This window comes from Salvelinus namaycush, chromosome 3 (assembly GCF_016432855.1).
Source record: "Salvelinus namaycush isolate Seneca chromosome 3, SaNama_1.0, whole genome shotgun sequence".
NCBI classification, from domain to species: Eukaryota; Metazoa; Chordata; class Actinopteri; order Salmoniformes; family Salmonidae; genus Salvelinus; species Salvelinus namaycush.
Window position 1 is genome coordinate 15,143,678 of NC_052309.1, and position 18,299 is coordinate 15,161,976.

Sequence of the window (18,299 nt, forward strand, 5' to 3'; positions counted from 1 at the left end):
CCTTGATTCTTATTATAGTAGATGCATAATGACACTTATTATCACAATTTTCATCATTTAATAAAACATTCTGTCTTTCTATTGATCCTAACTTAGTCTTGTCTGTTGAGTGTGTAGTTTACCCGGTGATAGGAATGGTAAATGTGGCCCAGTGCCCATAGCTATTAATAACCTGGAGTGGACCGTTGAGCTCTATCATTAAGAATAGTTTTATGAATTGCCAGCTAAATAAATCAACATTTGTTTATTAGGTTTCTTTTACAAATTGTCCCAAGACAGCTAAGGATTACTGTGATATCAGGAGACATTTTAAAATGCCAAGCAGCATTAGAACACAGTACATGCTGGTGCCTGCCTGGTTGTCATGTGAGATCCCCCAGCTGGTGATTGTGATTCATTGACTATACAGGGACAGGCTCTGAGTGAAGGGTGCAGGACTGGAATGGGCCGGTTTTCGGAGCATGCTCAGTTGGAGCGGGAGGAATTTTCCACTGTGTGTCCATGCAGCAGCCATAGAGGGGGCAAAGGCTTTCTGTTCAGAGGGGCTGCTTGTGTGCATGAGTTATGTTGTAGTGTGTTATTGTGTGTAACTGTGCATTCATTTTTACTTCATCTGTTTAGTGGTATAACTACTGTGGACGATGAGTGTATCTGTTTATGTGTGTACAGTATGTATGAGCTCTTGTGTTCTTTCATGTTTTTTTTTAGTTCATGGCTTTTTTTCACAATATGTTTTTATGTCATTGGGGGATGTTAGGGGTTCTATGTCTGTTTGTTGTGTTTGTCTATGTGTGGTCTGAATGTGCTTGCTCTGACTGTGAGCATTTCACAATCATGGTTTGTTTTTAACTCTCAGGGCCAGGCTCCCCCTCGACTATCTCTCTCTCTCTGGGCCAGAGGGTATTCCTTTTTAGGTCCATTACACATTACACAACCCTTTCTGCCCTTCATCTATCTCAGCTGATAACAATCAGCAGGTCTTTCTCTCTCTCACCGACCTTGGCACAGAACACTATAATTGGACTATAGCCGTGTGTGTGTGTGAGTCCACAACATACCCTGCTAATGCTCAGGTCTGACCAGGCCATTATAACCCATAAAACAGATGTCACTGAACCTTTTACTTCCACAATCTTCTGAAGTCCCATCATATTACAGTATTGAAAGGGAATTCAGTCATGTTATAAATGTGTACATTATATGAATTATGGTAATAAAAAAAGTAATTTACCTGTATGCACTGAGGGAGAAATAAGTGGAAACACTACATTTGGAGAAAATGTGAGCTCCTCATAAATCAGTGCACCTGGGATCGGATGGGAGTGTTTATGACAATTTTGCCAGTGAAATATTTCAAGACATCTGGGTTAATACAGTGCCATCTATTGGTGAAAGGTTCTCAATGTTATTTTTCAAATAAAAAATAAAATAAAATATTATTAGTCACATGCATTGAATACAACATTCACCTTACATTGAAATACTTGCTTACAAGCTCTTTCCCAAAGAGATTAATAAGAAGATAAAAACATAAGAGAAATTAAACACACAAGAATGCAGCTATATACAGGGAGTACCAATAAAATAACAATGTGCATTGGGATACATGTTAGTTGAGGTAGGTATGTACTGTCACGTCCTGACCATAGTGCTTATGTGTTTTGCTTGTTTTAGTGTTGGTCAGGACGTAAGCTGGGTGGGCATTCTATGTTGTGTGTCTAGTTTGTCTGTTTCTGTGTTCGGCCTAATATGGTTCTCAATCAGAGGCAGCTGTCAATCGTTGTCCCTGATTGAGAATCATGTATAGGTGGCTTGTTTTGTGTTGGGATTTTGTGGGTGGTTGTTTCCTGTCTTTGTGTTTTCTATGCACCAGCTAGGACTGTATCGGTTTGCCACATGTATTATTTTGTATTTGTTAAGTGTTCACGTTTAACGTTCGTATTAAACATGTTGAGCACTGGCTATGCTGCGTGTTGGTCTGATCCCTGTTACACCCCCTCTTCTAGTGAAGAGAGGGAAGGCTGCCGTTACAGAACCACCCACCAAACTCGGACCAAGCAGCGTAGCAACGGGCAGCAGCGACAGCAGCAGCGGTACAAGGAGGAATGGACATGGGAGGAAATTCTGGACGGTAAAGGACCCTGGGCAGAGCCAGAGGAGTGTCGCCGCCCCAAAGCGGAGCTGGAGGCAGCAAAAGCAGAGAGGCGGCATTATGAGGCGCTAGCAAGGCAGAGCGGCTGGAAGCCCGAGAGGCTCACCCAAAAATTTCTTGGGGGGGGGGTGGCTAAAGGGGAGTGTGGCGAAGTCAGGTAGGAGACCTGCGCCAACTTCCCGGGCTTACCGTGGAGAGCGAGAGTACGGGCAGACACCGTGTTGTGCGGAAGAGCGCACGGAGTCTCCTGTACGTGTGCTTAGCCCGGTGCGGTACATTCCAGCTCCACGTATCGGCCGGGCTAGAGTGGGCATCGAGCCAGGTGCCATGAAGCCGGCTCAACACATCTGGTCTCCAGTGCGTCTCCTCGGGCCGGTGTACATGGCACCAGCCTTACGTATGGTGTCCCCGGTTCGCCAACACAGCCCAGTGGGGGTTATTCCACCTCCCCGCACTGGTCGGGCTACGGGGAGCATTCAACCAGGTAAGGTTGGGCAGGCTCGGTGCTCAAGGGAGCCAGTACGCCTGCACGGTCCGGTATATCCGGCGCCACCTTCCTGCCCCAGCCCAGTACCACCAGTGCCTACACCACGCACCAGGCTTCCAGTGCGTCTCCAGAGCCCTGTTCCTCCTCCACGCACTCTCCCTGTGGTGCGTGTCTCCAGCCCAGTACCTCCAGTTCCGGCACCACGCACCAAGCCTCCTGTGCGTCTCTAGAGCCCTGCACGCACTGTTCCTTCTCCCCGCACTCGCCCTGAGGTGCGTGCCCTCAGCCCGGTACCACCAGTGCCGGTACCACGCACCAGGCCTATAGTGCGCCTCGAGAGTCCAGTGTGCCCTGTTCCTGCTCCCCGCACTAGCCTTGAGGTGCGTGTCTCCAGTCCGGTACCACCAGTTCCGGCACCACGCACCAGGCCTACTGTGCACCTCAGCAGGTCAGAGTCGGCCGTCTGCCCAACGCCGCCTGCACTGCTCGTCTGCCCAGCGCCGCCTGCGCTGCCCGTCTGCCCAGCGCCGTCTGAGCTGCCTGCCTGGCCAGTGCCATCTGAGCCATCCGTCTGCCCAGCGCCATCTGAGCCATCCGTCTGCCCAGCGCCGTCTGAGCCATCCGTCTGCCCAGCGCCGTCTGAGCCGCCCGTCTGTCCCGAGCCGTCAGAGCCGCCCGTCTGTCCCGAGCCGTCAGAGCCGCCCGTCTGTCCCGAGCCGTCAGAGCCGCCCGTCTGTCCCGAGCCGTCAGAGCCGCCCGTCTGTCCCGAGCCGTCAGAGCCGCCCGTCTGTCCCGAGCCGTGAGAGCCGCCCGTCTGTCCCGAGCCGTCAGAGCCGCCCGTCTGTCCCGAGCCGTCAGAGCCGCCCGTCTGTCAGGAGCTGCCAGAGCCGCCCGCCAGTCAGGAGCTGCCAGAGCCGCCAGCCAGTCAGGAGCTGCCAGAGCCGCCAGCCAGTCAGGAGCTGCCAGAGCCGCCTGCCAGTCATGAGCCGGCTGCCAGTCATGAGCCGCCCTCCAGTCATGAGCCGCCCTCCAGTCATGAGCCGCCCTCCAGTCATGAGCCGCCCTCCAGTCATGAGCCGCCCTCCAGTCATGAGCCGCCTTCCAGTCATGAGCCGCCCTCCAGTCATGAGCCGCCCTCCAGTCATGAGCCGCCCTCCAGCCCGGAGCCGCCCTTCAGCCCGGAGCTGCCTCTCTGTCCGGAGCTGCCTCTCTGTCCGGAGCTGCCTCTCTGTCCTGAGCTGCCTCTCTGTCCTGAGCTGCCTCTCTGTCCTGAGCTACCTCTCTGTCCTGAGCTACCTCTCTGTCCTGAGCTACCTCTCTGTCCTGAGCTACCTCTCTGTCCTGAGCTGTCTCCTCAATTTAGTGGGGACCTTGGTGAGGATTCCTAGGCCAAGGTCGGGGGCGAAGGTTGCCACTCAAAGGACGCTAAGGAGGGGGACAAAGACAATGGTGGAGTGGTGGCCTTGTCCTGCGCCGGAGCCGCCACCGCGGACAGATGCCCACCCAGACCCTCCCCTTGAGTTTTAGGGGTGCGTTCGGAGTCCTCACCTCAGGAGGGAGGTACTGTCACGTCCTGACCATAGTGCTTATGTGTTTTGCTTGTTTTAGTGTTGGTCAGGACGTGAGCTGGGTGGGCATTCTATGTTGTGTGTCTAGTTTGTCTGTTTCTGTGTTCGGCCTAATATGGTTCTCAATCAGAGGCAGCTGTCAATCGTTGTCCCTGATTGAGAATCATATATAGGTGGCTTGTTTTGTGTTGGGATTTTTTTAGGGTGGTTGTTTCCTGTCTTTGTGTTTTCTATGCACCAGCTAGGACTGTATCGGTTTGCCACATTTATTATTTTGTATTTGTTAAGTGTTCACGTTTAACGTTCGTATTAAACATGTTGAGCACTGGCTACGCTGCGTGTTGGTCTGATCCCTGTTACACCCCCTCTTCTAGTGAAGAGAGGGAAGGCTGCCGTTACATGTACATGTAGGCAAGGGTAAAGTGACTAGGCATCAGGATAGATAATAATACCATGTTGTGTACTTTGCTTTGTTGTGCTACTGTTACTTTCTGCTGACTGCTAATACATGGTTCAGTAACACAGCTATAAATTCCTTAGTGACTCAACGTTCTTTTTTCATTTGGAGCTAATCACAGACAAACTGAATTCCTGCACCTGAATACTTATACACCATTGGAAAAAAACTGAAACACTTTGCAGATGTTCCTTGACCACCCATATAGGCATTTGAAGCTGAACACCAACCTATCCATCGCCAAAAACGAAGAACAAAATTGAAAAGAAGCCTGGAATAAGGAGTAGAGAATCTAAAGAGGTAGAGTAGTTTTGACCATACAGGAGTTGGGATCTTAAAGTAGTCTACAATTAATTAGGATGCCAATTGTTTCCCATAGTCTCTCTAGCAGGACAACGAACTGAAATAAACTTCAATATCAGTATCCTATGGAGTGATTTAAACATATACAGTTGAAGTCGGAAGTTTACATACACTTAGGTTGGAGTCATTAAAACTCGTTTTTCAACCACTCCACAAATTTCTTGTTAAAACTTCTCTAGGATAGGGGGCAGCATTTTCACGTTTGGATGAAAAGCATACCCAAATTCAACTGCCAGCTACTCATAAGATAAGATAAGATATGCATATTGTTAGTAGATTTGGATAGAAAACACTCTGAAGTTTCTAAAACTGTTTGAATCATGTCTGTGAGTATAACAGAACTTATTTAGCAGGCAAAACCCCGAGGACAAACCATTCAGATGTTTTGTTGTTGTTGAGGTCACTCTCTTTTCAATGGATTTTCATTGGGAATACAGATTTCTAATGGACCTTCTTGCAGTTCCTACCGCTTCCACTGGATGTCAACAGTCTTTAGAAATTGGTTGAGGGTTTTTCCTTTGTGTGATGAAGAAGTACGGCCATTTTGAATCAGGGTCACTTGTTGTGTCCTGTTTGTTAGAGGCGCATGACCAGAAGGCTAGCTACAGTTTGTTTTAATCCTGTATTGAACACAGATCATCCCGTCTTCAATTTTATCGATTATTTACGTAAAAAAATACCTAAAGTTGTATTACAAAAGTAGTTTGAAATGTTTTGGCAAAGTTTACAGGTAACTTTTGAGATATTTTGTAGTCACGTTTCACAAGTTGGAACCGGTGTTTTTCTGCATCAAACGCGCCAAATAAATGGACATTTTGGATATATATCAACGGAATTGTAACGGCTTTCGTCTTCCTCCTCTGACGAGGAGTAGTAGGAAGGATCGGAAGACCAATGCGCAGCGTGGTACGTATCCATATTTATTAGAATACTTTTCCAGAATGAACAAAAACAATGAACTGACGAAAACCAACAAAGCTACAGTCCCGAACTAGTGAACACAGAAAAAACAGGAACACACGAACAGGAACAATCACCCACAAAACACACTACAAAACAGGCTACCTAAATATGGTTCCCAATCAGAGACAATGACTAACACCTGCCTCTGATTGAGAACCATATCAGGCCAAACAAGAAACCCCACATAGAAACAGAAAACATAGACTGCCCACCCCAACTCACGCCCTGACCATACTAAAACAAAGAAAAAACAAAAGAACTATGGTCAGAACGTGACAGTAACCCCCCCCCCCCCAAGGTGCGGACTCCGGCCGCAAAACCTGAACCTATAGGGGAGGGTCTGGGTGGGCATCTGTCCGCGGTGGTGGCTCTGGCGCTGGACGTGGACCCCACTCCACCATTGTCTTTGTCCGCTTCAGTGACGTCCTTTGAGCGGCGACCCTTGCCGCCGACCTTGGCCTGGGAACCCTAATAAAGGGCCCCACTGGACTGAGGAGCGCCTATGGACTGAGGGGCAGCTCCGGACTGAGGGGCAGCTCCGGACTGAGGGGCAGCTCCGGACTGAGGGGCAGCTCCGCAATGAGGGGCAGCTCCGCAATGAGGGGCAGCTCCGCAATGAGGGGCAGCTCTGGATTGAGGGGCAGCTCCGGATTGAGGGGTAGCTCCAGACTGAGGGGTAGCTCCGGACTGAGGGGTAGTTCCGGACTGAGGGGTAGCTCCGGACTGAAAGGCAGCTCCGGACTGAAAGGCAGCTCCGGACTGAAGGGCAGCCCCGGACTGAAGGGCAGCTCCGGACTGAGGGGCAGCTCAGGACTGAGGGGCAGCTCAGGACTGACGGGCAGCTCCGGACTGAAGGGCGGCTCCGGACTGAAGGGCGGCTCCGGACTGAAGGGCGGCTCCGGACTGAAGGGCGGCTCCGGACTGAAGGGCGGCTCCGGACTGAAGGGCGGCTCTGGCAGCTCCTGACTGGCGGGCGGCTCTGGTAGCTCCTGACTGGCGGGCGGCTCTGGCAACTCCTGACTGGCGGTCGGCTCTGGCAACTCCTGACTGGCGGGCGGCTCTGGCAGCTCCTGACTGGCGGGCGGCTCTGGCAGCTCCTGACTGGCGGGCGGCTCCGGCAGCTCCTGACTGACGGACGGCTCTAGCGGCTCAGGACAGACGGGCGGCTCTGACGGCGCTGGACAGACGGGCAGCTCAGGCGGCGCTGGACAGACGGGCAGCTCAGGCGGCGCTGGACAGACGGGCAGCTCAGGTGGCGCTGGACAGACGGGCAGCTCAGGCGGCGCTGGACAGACGGGCAGCTCAGGCGGCGCTGGACAGACGGAGGACTCTGGCCTGCTGAGGCGCACAGTAGGCCTGGTGCGTGGTGCCGGAACTGGTGGTACCGGGCTGGGGACACGCACCACTGGGCGAGTGTGGGGAGCAGGAACAGGGCATACTGGACCCTGGAGGCGCACAGTTGGCCTGGTGCGTGGTGCCGGAACTGGTGGTACCGGGCTGGAGACACGCACCACTGGGCGAGTGCGGGGAGCAGGAACAGGGCATACTGGACCCTGGAGGCGCACAGTTGGCCTGGTGCGTGGTGCCGGAACTGGTGGTACCGGGCTGGGAACACGCACCTCAAGGCGAGTGTGGGGTGCTGGAACTGGAGGCCTGGTACGTGGTGCTGGCACCGGAGGACTGGTGCGAGGGACTGCCACAGGAGGGCTGGTACGTGGGGCTGCCACAGGAGGGCTGGTGCTTGTAGAAGGCACCGGATAGACCGGACCGTGGAGGCGCACTACAGGTCTCGAGCACCGAGCCTGCCCAACCCTACCTGGCTGGATGCTCACTGTAGCCATGCCAGTGCGGCGAGGTGGAATAAGCCGCACTGGGCTATGTACACGTACAGGAGACACCATGCGTAGGGCTGGTGCCATGTACCCCGGCCCGAGGAGACGCACTGGAGACCAGATGCGTAGAGCCGGTTTCATGGCACCTGGCTCGATGCCCAATTTAGCCCGGCCGATACGAGGTGCTGCTATGTACCCTACCGGGCTATGCACACGTACAGGAGACACCGTGCGCTCTTCCGCATAACACGGTGTCTGCCCGTACTCTCGCTCTCCACGGTAAGCACGGGAAGTTGGCGCAGGTCTCCTACCTGACTTCGCCACACTCCCCGTATGCCCCCGCCAATACATTTTTGGGGCTGCCTCTCTGGCTTCCAGCCGCGCTTTCGTGCAGCCTCTTCATACCACCGCCTCTCCGCTTTCGCTGCCTCCAGCTCAGCCTTTGGGCGGCGATATTCACCAGCCTGTGTCCAGGGTCCGACTAACACCTGCCTCTGATTGAGGAATTAATCGAACAAAAGGACCATTTGTGATGTTTATGGGAGTGCCAACAACAGAAGCTCGTCAAAGGTAAGGCATTCATTATATTTTTATTTCTGCAACCCTGCAGGCGCGAGCCTGCAGGGTTGAAATATGCTTCTCTCTCTGTTTACTATGGTGCTATCCTCAGATAATAGCATCGTTTGCTTTCGCCGAAAAGCCTATTTGAATTCTGACATGTTGGCTGGATTCACAACCAGTGTAGCTTTAATTTGGTTTCTTTCATGTGTGATTTAATGAAAGTTTGATTTTTATAGTAATTTATTTGAATATGGCGCTCTGCATTTTCTCTGGCTTTTGGCCAAGTGAGACAGTAGCGTCCCGCCTAAACTCTGATTTTTGGATATAAATATGAACTTTACCGAACAAAACATACATGTATTGTGTAACATGAAGTCCTATGAGTGTCATCTGATGAAGACCATCAAAGGTTAGTGATTAATTCTATCTCTATTTCTGCTTTTTATTACTCCTTTCTTTGGCTGGAAAAATGGCTGTGTTTTTCTGTGGCTATGACCTAACATAATCGTTTGGTGTGCTTTCGCCGTAAATCCTTTTTGAAATCAGACATGTTGGCTGGATTCACAACAAGTGTAGCTTTAATTTGGTGTCTTTCATGTGTGATTTCATGAAAGTTTGATTTTTATAGTAATTTATTTGAATTTGGCGCTCTGCATTTTTACTGGCTTTTGGCCAAGTGGGACGTTAGCGTCCCACATATCCCAGAGAAACTATAGTTTTGGCAAGTCGGTTAGGACATCTATTTTGTGCATGACAAGTAATTTTTCCAACAATTGTTTACAGACAGATTATTTCACTTATAATTCACTGTATTACAATTCCAGTGGGTCAGAAGTTTACATACACCAAGTTGACTGTGCCTTTAAACAGCTTGGAAAATTCCAGAAAATTATGTCATGGCTTTAGAAGCTTCTGATAGGCTAATTGACATCATTTGAGTCAATTGGAGGTGTACCTGTGGATGTATTTCAAGGCCTACCTTTAAACTCAGTGCCTCTTTGCTTGACATCATGGGAAAATCAAAAGAAATCAGCCAAGACCTCAGAAAAAAATGTGTAGACCTCCACAAGTCTCATTCATCCTTGGGAGCAATTTCCAAACACCTGAAGGTACCACATTCATCTGTACAAACAATAGTACGCAAGTAGAACACCATGGGACTACGCAGCCGTCATACCGCTCAGGAAGGAGACGCGTTCTGTCTCCTAGAGATGAACGTACTTTGGTGCGAAAAGTGCAAATCAATCCCAGAACAACAGCAAAGGACCTTGTGAAGATGTTGGAGGAAACAGGTACAAAAGTATCTATATCCACAGTAAAACGAGTGCTATATCGACATAACCTGAAAGGCCGCTCAGCAAGGAAGAAGCCACTGCTCCAAAACTGCCATAAAAAAGCCAGACTACGGTTTGCAACTGCACATGGGGACAAAGATGGTACTTTTTGGAGAAATGTCCTCTGGTCTGATGAAACAAAATATAACTGTTTGGCCATAATGACCATAGTTATGTTTGGAGGAAAAAGGGGGAGGCTTGCCGAAGAACTCCATCCCAACCGTGAAGCACGAGGGTGGCAGCATCATGTTGTGGGGGTGCTTTGCTGCAGGAGGGACTGGTACACTTCACAAAATAGATGGCATCTGACACCCACAGGTCCTGTAAATAAAATAAACAATCAATACCGATCTGATTCGGTTCCGAGGTGGATCAGATCATGAACCAGATTTGACCCAAAATATATAAGAGATGAGGGAGAATCGGATCCAAATTGGGTCAGGTCTGTATCAGACCCAAATGGATCTGAAAGATAAAAAATTCAGCTTTATTGTTGTGCAAGCCATCAGAATTGTTTTGACTTGTCTGGCAGGCAGTGACCTAAGACAGGGAATTTTTACTAGGAGTAAATGTCAGGAGTTGTGAAAAACTGACTTTAAATGTATTTGGCTAAGGTGTATGTAAACTTCCAACATCAACTGTAACTTCACCCAGTTTTGCACAGGCTCTTATATGGCACCTTTTATGCAGTTGTGCAAGTCTTCCTTCTTACCACATGGTGACACCAATGTCTTGCTGCATAATCAAGGCCGCCATAAAAAAAAAGACCTGTCTTATTTAGGCCATACACTAGCATATCAATTTCAAGTTCATGCATGCTCACTATTCCTTTAGCAGGCACTCCCAACAACAGAAAACAGTTAAAGAACATAAAAATTAAGCCTGGGTACATCGAAAGACAATTGCTATGACACAGTCATAGGGATATAATTAACCGATTTGTTATCTGTACATTCCAAATCGCTCACACCCAAAAGTCCTTAGTGTTATAATAGTATTCTATTGCTGTTTGTGTCAAGGAGCATAGATCCACACAATGCCCTCCTTATCTGACTGAGGGAAACCCCAGGGAGGGGCCACACCTTTGGACCACAGGTGGGGCTGACAGATGAGGTCAGTGTTAAGTGCTGAGAATAAGGCAAGACTAATTCACACCACATAAGGTAAACCAGGTAAAGTCATAGACAACCATCAGTCAATGGGATTCAGCTTGTATCTTTCAATGGACTTTGTGTTCGACAGTGCCTCATGACAGTGCCTCATGAAGTTGTCCATAAAATTAAAAATTCTCACCATTTTCTGTTTCTTATTGTATAGTAAATATATGAAATGACAATCACAACAAATCCTTGCAAAGGAAGAAGGACCTGAACTTGAACAGATGGTTGAAAAACTCCCTGCTTGACTTTCTTGACTTTGTATTTGTATTTATTATGCACTACCGTTCAAAAGTTTGAGGTCACTTAGAAATGTCCTTGTTTTTGAAAGAAAAGCAAAATTTTTGTCCATTAAAATAACAAAAAATGTATCAGAAATACAGTGTAGACATTGTTCATGTTGTAAATGACTATTGTAGCTGGAAACGGCAGGTTTTTAATGGAATATCTACATAGGTGTACAGAGGCCCATTATCAGCAACCATCACTCCTGTGTTCCAATGGCACGTTGTGTTAGCTAATCCAAGTTTATCATTTTAAAAGGCTAATTGATCGTTAGAAAACCCTTTTCCAATTATGTTAGCACAGCTGAAAACTGTCGTTCTGATTAAAGAAGCAATAAAACTGGCCTTCTTTAGACAAGTTGAGTATGTGGAGCGTCAGCATTTGTGGGTTCGATTACAGGCTCAAAATGGCCAGAAACAAAGAACTATCTTCTGAAACACGTCAGTCTATTCTTGTTCTGAGAAATGAAGACTATACCATGCGAGAAATTGTCAAGAAACTGGAGATCTCGTACAACGCTGTGTACTACTCCCTTCACAGGACAGCGCAAACTGGCTCTAACCAGAATAGAAAGAGGAGTGGGAGGCCCCGGTGCACAAATGAGCAAGAGGACAAATACATTAGAGTGTCTAGTTTGAGAAGCAGACACCTCACAAGTCCTCAACTGGCAGCTTCATTAAATAGTACCCGCAAAACACCAGTCTCAACGTCAACAGTGAAGAGGCGACTCCGGGATGCTGGTCTTCTAGGCAGAGTTCCTCTGTCCAGTGTCTGTGTTCTTTTTGCCCATCTTAATCTTTTCTTTTTATTGGCCAGTCTGAGATTGGCTTTTTCTTCGCAACTCTGCCTAGAAGGCCAGCATCCCGGAGTCGCCTCTTCACTGTTGACGTTGAGACTGGTGTTTTGTGGTTACTAAGTCCCTCTTTGTGGCACCTGACCACACAACTGAACAGTAGTCCAGGTGTGACAAAACTAGGGCCTGTAGGACCTGCCTTGTTGATAGTGCTGTTAAGAAGGCAGAGCAGCACTTTATTATAGACATACTTCTCCCCATCTTAGCTACTGTTGTGTCAATATGTTTTGACCATGACTGTTTACAATCCAGGGTTTCTCCAAGCAGTTTAGTCACCTCAACTTGATCAATTTCCACATTATTCATTACAAGATTTGGTTGAGGTTTAGGGTTTAGTGAATAATTTGTCCCAAATACAATGCTTTTAGTTTTTGAAATATTTAGGACTAACTTAACCTTTGCCACCCATTCTGTAACTAACTGTAGCTCTTTGTTAAGTGTTGCAGTAATTTCAGTCGCTGTAGTAGCTGACGTGTATAGTGTTGAGTCATCCTCATACATAGACACACTGGCTTTACTCAAAGCCAGTGGCATGTCGTTTGTAGGATTGGAAAAAGTAAGGGGCCTAGACAGCTGCCCTGGGGAATTCCTGATTCCACCTGGATTATGACAGACAGCTCTCTTTTGACAGGTCAACAACAGGACATGTTGTTGATGTCTTCACTGCTCCGGAAGGGCCTGTACAGGCGAGCTCTGTACATGAGAGAGTGAAATACAGTAAAGTACTTTCTCAGCTCCGGACCATGGGGTGTGGGAGTAATTGTATTGAAAACTTTCTTCCCACCCCATGGATTAGCTCTGTGTGAGTAATTTCTGATGTCATTAGCCGATGCCATTTTATAACTCCTTTAGCAGTGGATGGGGAGATGGATGGAGCATGGTGGAGTGGAGTCCCCCACTTTTTGGAAACAGAGAACACAACTTCAAGACATGACAAAATGGCTTTTTAATTTTTTTACCTTTATTTAACTAGGCAAGTCAGTTAAGAACAAATTCTTATTTTCAATGATGGCCTAGGAACAGTGGGTTAACTGCCTTGTTCAGGGGCAGAACAATAGATTTTTACCTTGTCGGCTCGGGGATTCGATCTTGCAAACTCTCGGTTACTAGTCCAACGCTCTAACCACTAGGCTACCTACCGCCAGGCGAGGGTTGGGGTCAATTCCAATTTAATTAGAAATTCAGATAAAATTCTTGAATTCTCTCAAAGTGGATAATTTACATTGTTGAAATTTGAATTGAATTGAATTTTCAAGTTATGGAATTAAAATTAGACTGTTTGGGCTGAACGAATTGTAATTTCATTGTAATTGTAAAAAAATATATATTTGGAATTGAGTTGGAATTCAGTATTTGTACATTTCCCAATTCATGGAATGAATGCCCTTATCAAAAAATGGATTGCAGGATTTGTTTGAAAACATTTCTACTTGTATTTCTATATTTCCATATAGCGCTGACATAATCAGCATGAAAGTTTGAGGGAATAGAATTTGAATTTGTGGAATTGTTGGGGATAATATTAAATTGGGAATTGAATCATTGGAATTTACCTAACGTGGGAATTGAGAGGAATTGAAATATCTCAGAATTCAAAGACTGACCTGGAATTTGAATTGAATTATAGGGAATTTACCGGGAGAGAGAATAGAATTTATGGAATTAACCTCATCCCTGCTTGAGGCCACTAGGGATCATAGATAATAACCCTTTTCTCAAAACAAAGAAAATTGGTCAGCTGTGTGGTGCGCATGGCCTTGCAGTCAAACTGTGGGCCCATGACACAGACTAACACAAATACCTTATTCTCACTATGAGATATGAAGCAATCTGAGGAGCGGGGTGGCGAAAGAGAATTCTACCTTTCAATTCACATTACATCCTTACCTTATCTTTCATTGTGGCTGGCAACGCAACATTCTTGGTCCGCAGCTCAAATTGACCGTAAATATCACAGTAGCCACTAACCAGTAAGCACAACCTACTTAACAATGACAGAGACTTTCTTCTAAAACATATTACAATATTGAATAATGTAACCAAAACATATTACACTGTTGAATAATGCAACAATTCACAAGCATGTATGTGCAGACAATTAAAGTGTTTATTTTCCTGTCTGTAGGCTACACTCATTACATTTTAGCTTCAAGACAAAAGCACAGTTGTTATAACAGCATGTTGCTTCATCAAGTAACGTCACCCTATCAAAAATGAACAATTAACTCTCTCACACGAATATACAGTGCATTTGGAAAAGTTTTCAGATCCCTTCACTTTTTCCATATTTTGATATGTTACAGCCTTATTCCAAAATTGATTAAATTGTTTATTTTCCTCATCAATCTAAACACAATATCCCATGATGACAAATCAAAAACAGGTTTTTAGACATTTTAGACAAAACTGAAATATCAGACCCTTTACTCAGTACTTTGTTGAAACACCTTTGACAACGATTACAGCCTCAAGTCTTCTTGGGTATGACACTACAAGCTTTTCACACCTGTATTTGGAGAATTTCTCCCGTTCTTCTCTGCAGAACCTCTCAAGCTCTGTCAGGTTGGATGGGGAGCGTCACTGCACAGCTATTTTCAGGTATCTCCAGAGATGTTTGTTTAGGTTGAAGTCCGAGCTCTGTCTGGGCCACTCAAGGACATTCAGAGACTTGTCCTGAAGCCACTACTGAGCTGTCTTGGCTGTGTGCTTAGGGTCGTTGTCCTTCGCCCCAGTCTGAGAGCCTGAGCACCCTGGAGCAGGTTTTCATCAAGAATCTCTGTACTTTGCTCCGTTCATCTTTCCCTCGATCCTGACTAGTCTCCCTGTCCCTGCCGCTGAAAAACATCCCCACAGCATGATGCAACCACCACCATGCTTCACCGTAGGGATGGTGCTAGGTTTCCTCCAAACGTGACACTTGGCATTCAGGCCAAATAGTTCAATCTTGGTTTCATCAGATCAGAGAATCTTGTTTCTCATGGTCTGAGAGTCCTTGAGGTGCCTTTTGGCAAACTCCAAGTAGGCAGTCATGTGCCTTTTACTGAGGAGTGGCCACTCTATCATAAAGGCCTGATTGGTGAGTTTTTTAAATTACTTAAAACATTTTTTTATTACTATGTCATACGCTACAACTAGGGTCCGGAGTTGGTTAGGTTAGCCTACTACCAGATTAGGAAAAACTCTGGGCCCAAAGAAAACAATTCCCCCCCCACCACTCTAGGACATATCCTATTTGTATGATCTACATTTGACATGTTTTGGTGGTGGGGATTGCCTTCCATAGTTTTACGTGGCTCAGTGCAGCCGACAGCTACTGCAAAAATTTCAGAAAGTAACAAGTAAAAACTCAATAAAACAAGTCTCAAACATACATTTCAGCTGTTTCAAAAACATTGTTCTGCTATTACCATTTATACTGTAAGAGTGTTGCCTCAACGAGACAATTCTGTTTACACTGCCGTGCTTCAAGGGGGGCAACAGTCCGCCGCAAGTCGTGCGAGACGTAGCAAGTACGCAAGTTTGCATTTTGAGTAATATGTTTAGTCAATGGTATTTTTTAGGAAAAGACTAATAAGCGTGAAGAGTCTCAAAATCACCTAAGATACCAGCATGAGTTGGCTTTGTTTGCTTTTATTATGTCTGTTAGATCTTCTAACGTGGACATTGAGCATCACAAAGAGGATAAGCCTTAGTGACTGTCTTGCTCTCCTAGACAGTGCTGGTCTGCCCAGCCTGGATTCTCCTGCCAAGGCATTGTGTGTGACTGGTAAATTAATGACACTCTTCAGCTATTGGCAGCCCCACTTTTCATTTTAACAGTGCAAAGGTATTTAGGCCTGGACTTGATTTTGTCTGGACTGGAACTTTGAAGAATGAACAATGAACGCAAGGCTCCCTTGCAGATTCAATAGTAATTGGTGATGGTGGTGATGGGGGGCAGGGCACCCTGAAATGTGCCACTCATTGAATTTGCTAGTTTGGCCAAATCTACAGGACTGGCTACAGGCATTTTACCTCTACTGTTATCGTGCAGGTCATGAAACGTCAATTAACACTTGAATTCGATACATGAAAGATATGTGTCAGCATTGTGCAGATTTTGACATCCCACAGAATGATTTGTGCATTTTGGATCTCTAAAAAACATATTCTCTATTGGAGTAAATTTCCATTCATTCATTTATCTGCCAGTTTGCTGCCAGTTTTATTTGTAAGTGGATACGTGGCCTGATTTCAGGGGTATTATTCACTAATTATACTCTACTTCACAGGGGAATACATTATCCTTGCAGTGAGGTCACCCACTACTGCACAAGTTACACTTTTTCAACTAACTATAATTGACTTTCTTGTGTCAGTTACTCTGTGGATTTACTTTGAACTATAATAATAGTTCTCAATGAGCTGTTTTGCATCATATTAATTACTTTGAACTATAATAATAGTTCTCAATGAGCTGTTTTGCATCATATTAATTACTTTGAACTATAATAATAGTTCTCAATGAGCTGTTTTGCATCATATTAATTACTTTGAACTATAATAATAGTTCTCAATGAGCTGTTTTGCATCATATTAATTACTTTGAACTATAATAATAGTTCTCAATGAGCTGTTTTGCATCATATTAATTACTTTGAACTATAATAATAGTTCTCAATGAGCTGTTTTGCATCATATTAATTACTTTGAACTATAATAATAGTTCTCAATGAGCTGTTTTGCATCATATTAATTACTTTGAACTATAATAATAGTTCTCAATGAGCTGTTTTGCATCATATTAAAGCAGGGATTTTCAACATAGGGGGGTCACAGAGGTACTGCAGGGGTTCTGCAAAAATGTATTTTGAAAATCGCTAGCAACAACATAATACACACATTTTGAACTACATACCTACAGTAGAAAATAGGATAATATCTTCATTCATAATATCAACTTCTAATATTGAGCAAATTACACTCACTGGAGTATCTGACATAGACCCTGGCCATGACCCCACTGTCTGAGGGTGTCTCGGGGAGAGTTGGGATATGCAAAAAAACATTCCAATTCACACATGCGTATTAATACATACGTTTCATGGGCTACCCAAAACGCTGCATGCATAGACGCGGTAGATGAACTGGAATCCTGGTGAGACTGAGACGAAGACAAAATCAACCGGCACTCCTCTCCATTCCATTGGCAAATGTCCAGTCATTGAGAATCAGATGGATGAGCTTCGTTCGAGAGTCTCCTACATGAGAGACGTGAAAAGCTGCAATATTGTATGCCTTCCAGAGACGTGGCTGGATGACTCTCTGGGCTCAATTTTCGGCTGGCGTTAAGGCGGCGCTAGTATCAAATGCACGTTAATTTGCAATTTCGTCATCTAAAAACTGGCGCAGTGGCATTTTCCAGCCGTAACGCCAGGTTCGGCAATTTACCTGTCTATATCTGCTCGCTTGCGCTCAGATGCGAGGGGTGGAAATATTTTAGGCGTGTCCTTAAAAATATGACCCAAAGTGCTAATTTCAGGCAGAGCTGATAGGGTTAAGACCAATCAAAAGCAGGTTTTAGCGGTAATGCAGTTGGTTATGGCATTAATTTTCACAGCGTAAAAGCAGCCTATCCAGCAGTGATGCACACTGCCCATATGCCCATGGAATAAGAGTAGCCTAATGTGCTTTTGGTGCCTATATACTTAGTATTTAGAAGCATAAAAAACTAACAGATCTTTTCACATTTCATTTTATTTGATTAAAAACCAAGCATAGCCTCCCTTCCTCTCAATTAAGGCTTATTTTGTATGCCCAATGCAATGGCGAGGTAGTCAAAAAAATCTTAATCACCAAAGCTTTATTACAATATCAAGTTTGAGAGGAGTGAAACAGAGCTGACATTACCTTTTTATCTATGCATTGTAGGCTGGCCCATATGATTTTGGCCGTGCAGGTCCCGTTTTGGGCGTGCGTAAAGCCCCCTACATAATGTAGGCTACGTGTCCATGCCCATCATGAAACGAGAGATGAGAACCTCTGTGACCATCATGAAACGAGAGATGAGAACCTCTGTGAATAAGGTGAACCTCATATTTAGAAGTTATCTGTAACCTGTAAAAAGTGCTTGTTTTCCGTTTCATATGTTTAAAACCCAAGCCCTCCCAGGCCTAATATAGCGAAGGCTGGTTCAACAGCAATGCGTGTCTTTTTTATCGTGGTGTTTTTATGATATCATTTCATTTTACATGTATTTATTGTTGTTGTTTTTATAAACTGATAGATTTTTTTTTTCGTAAAATGTT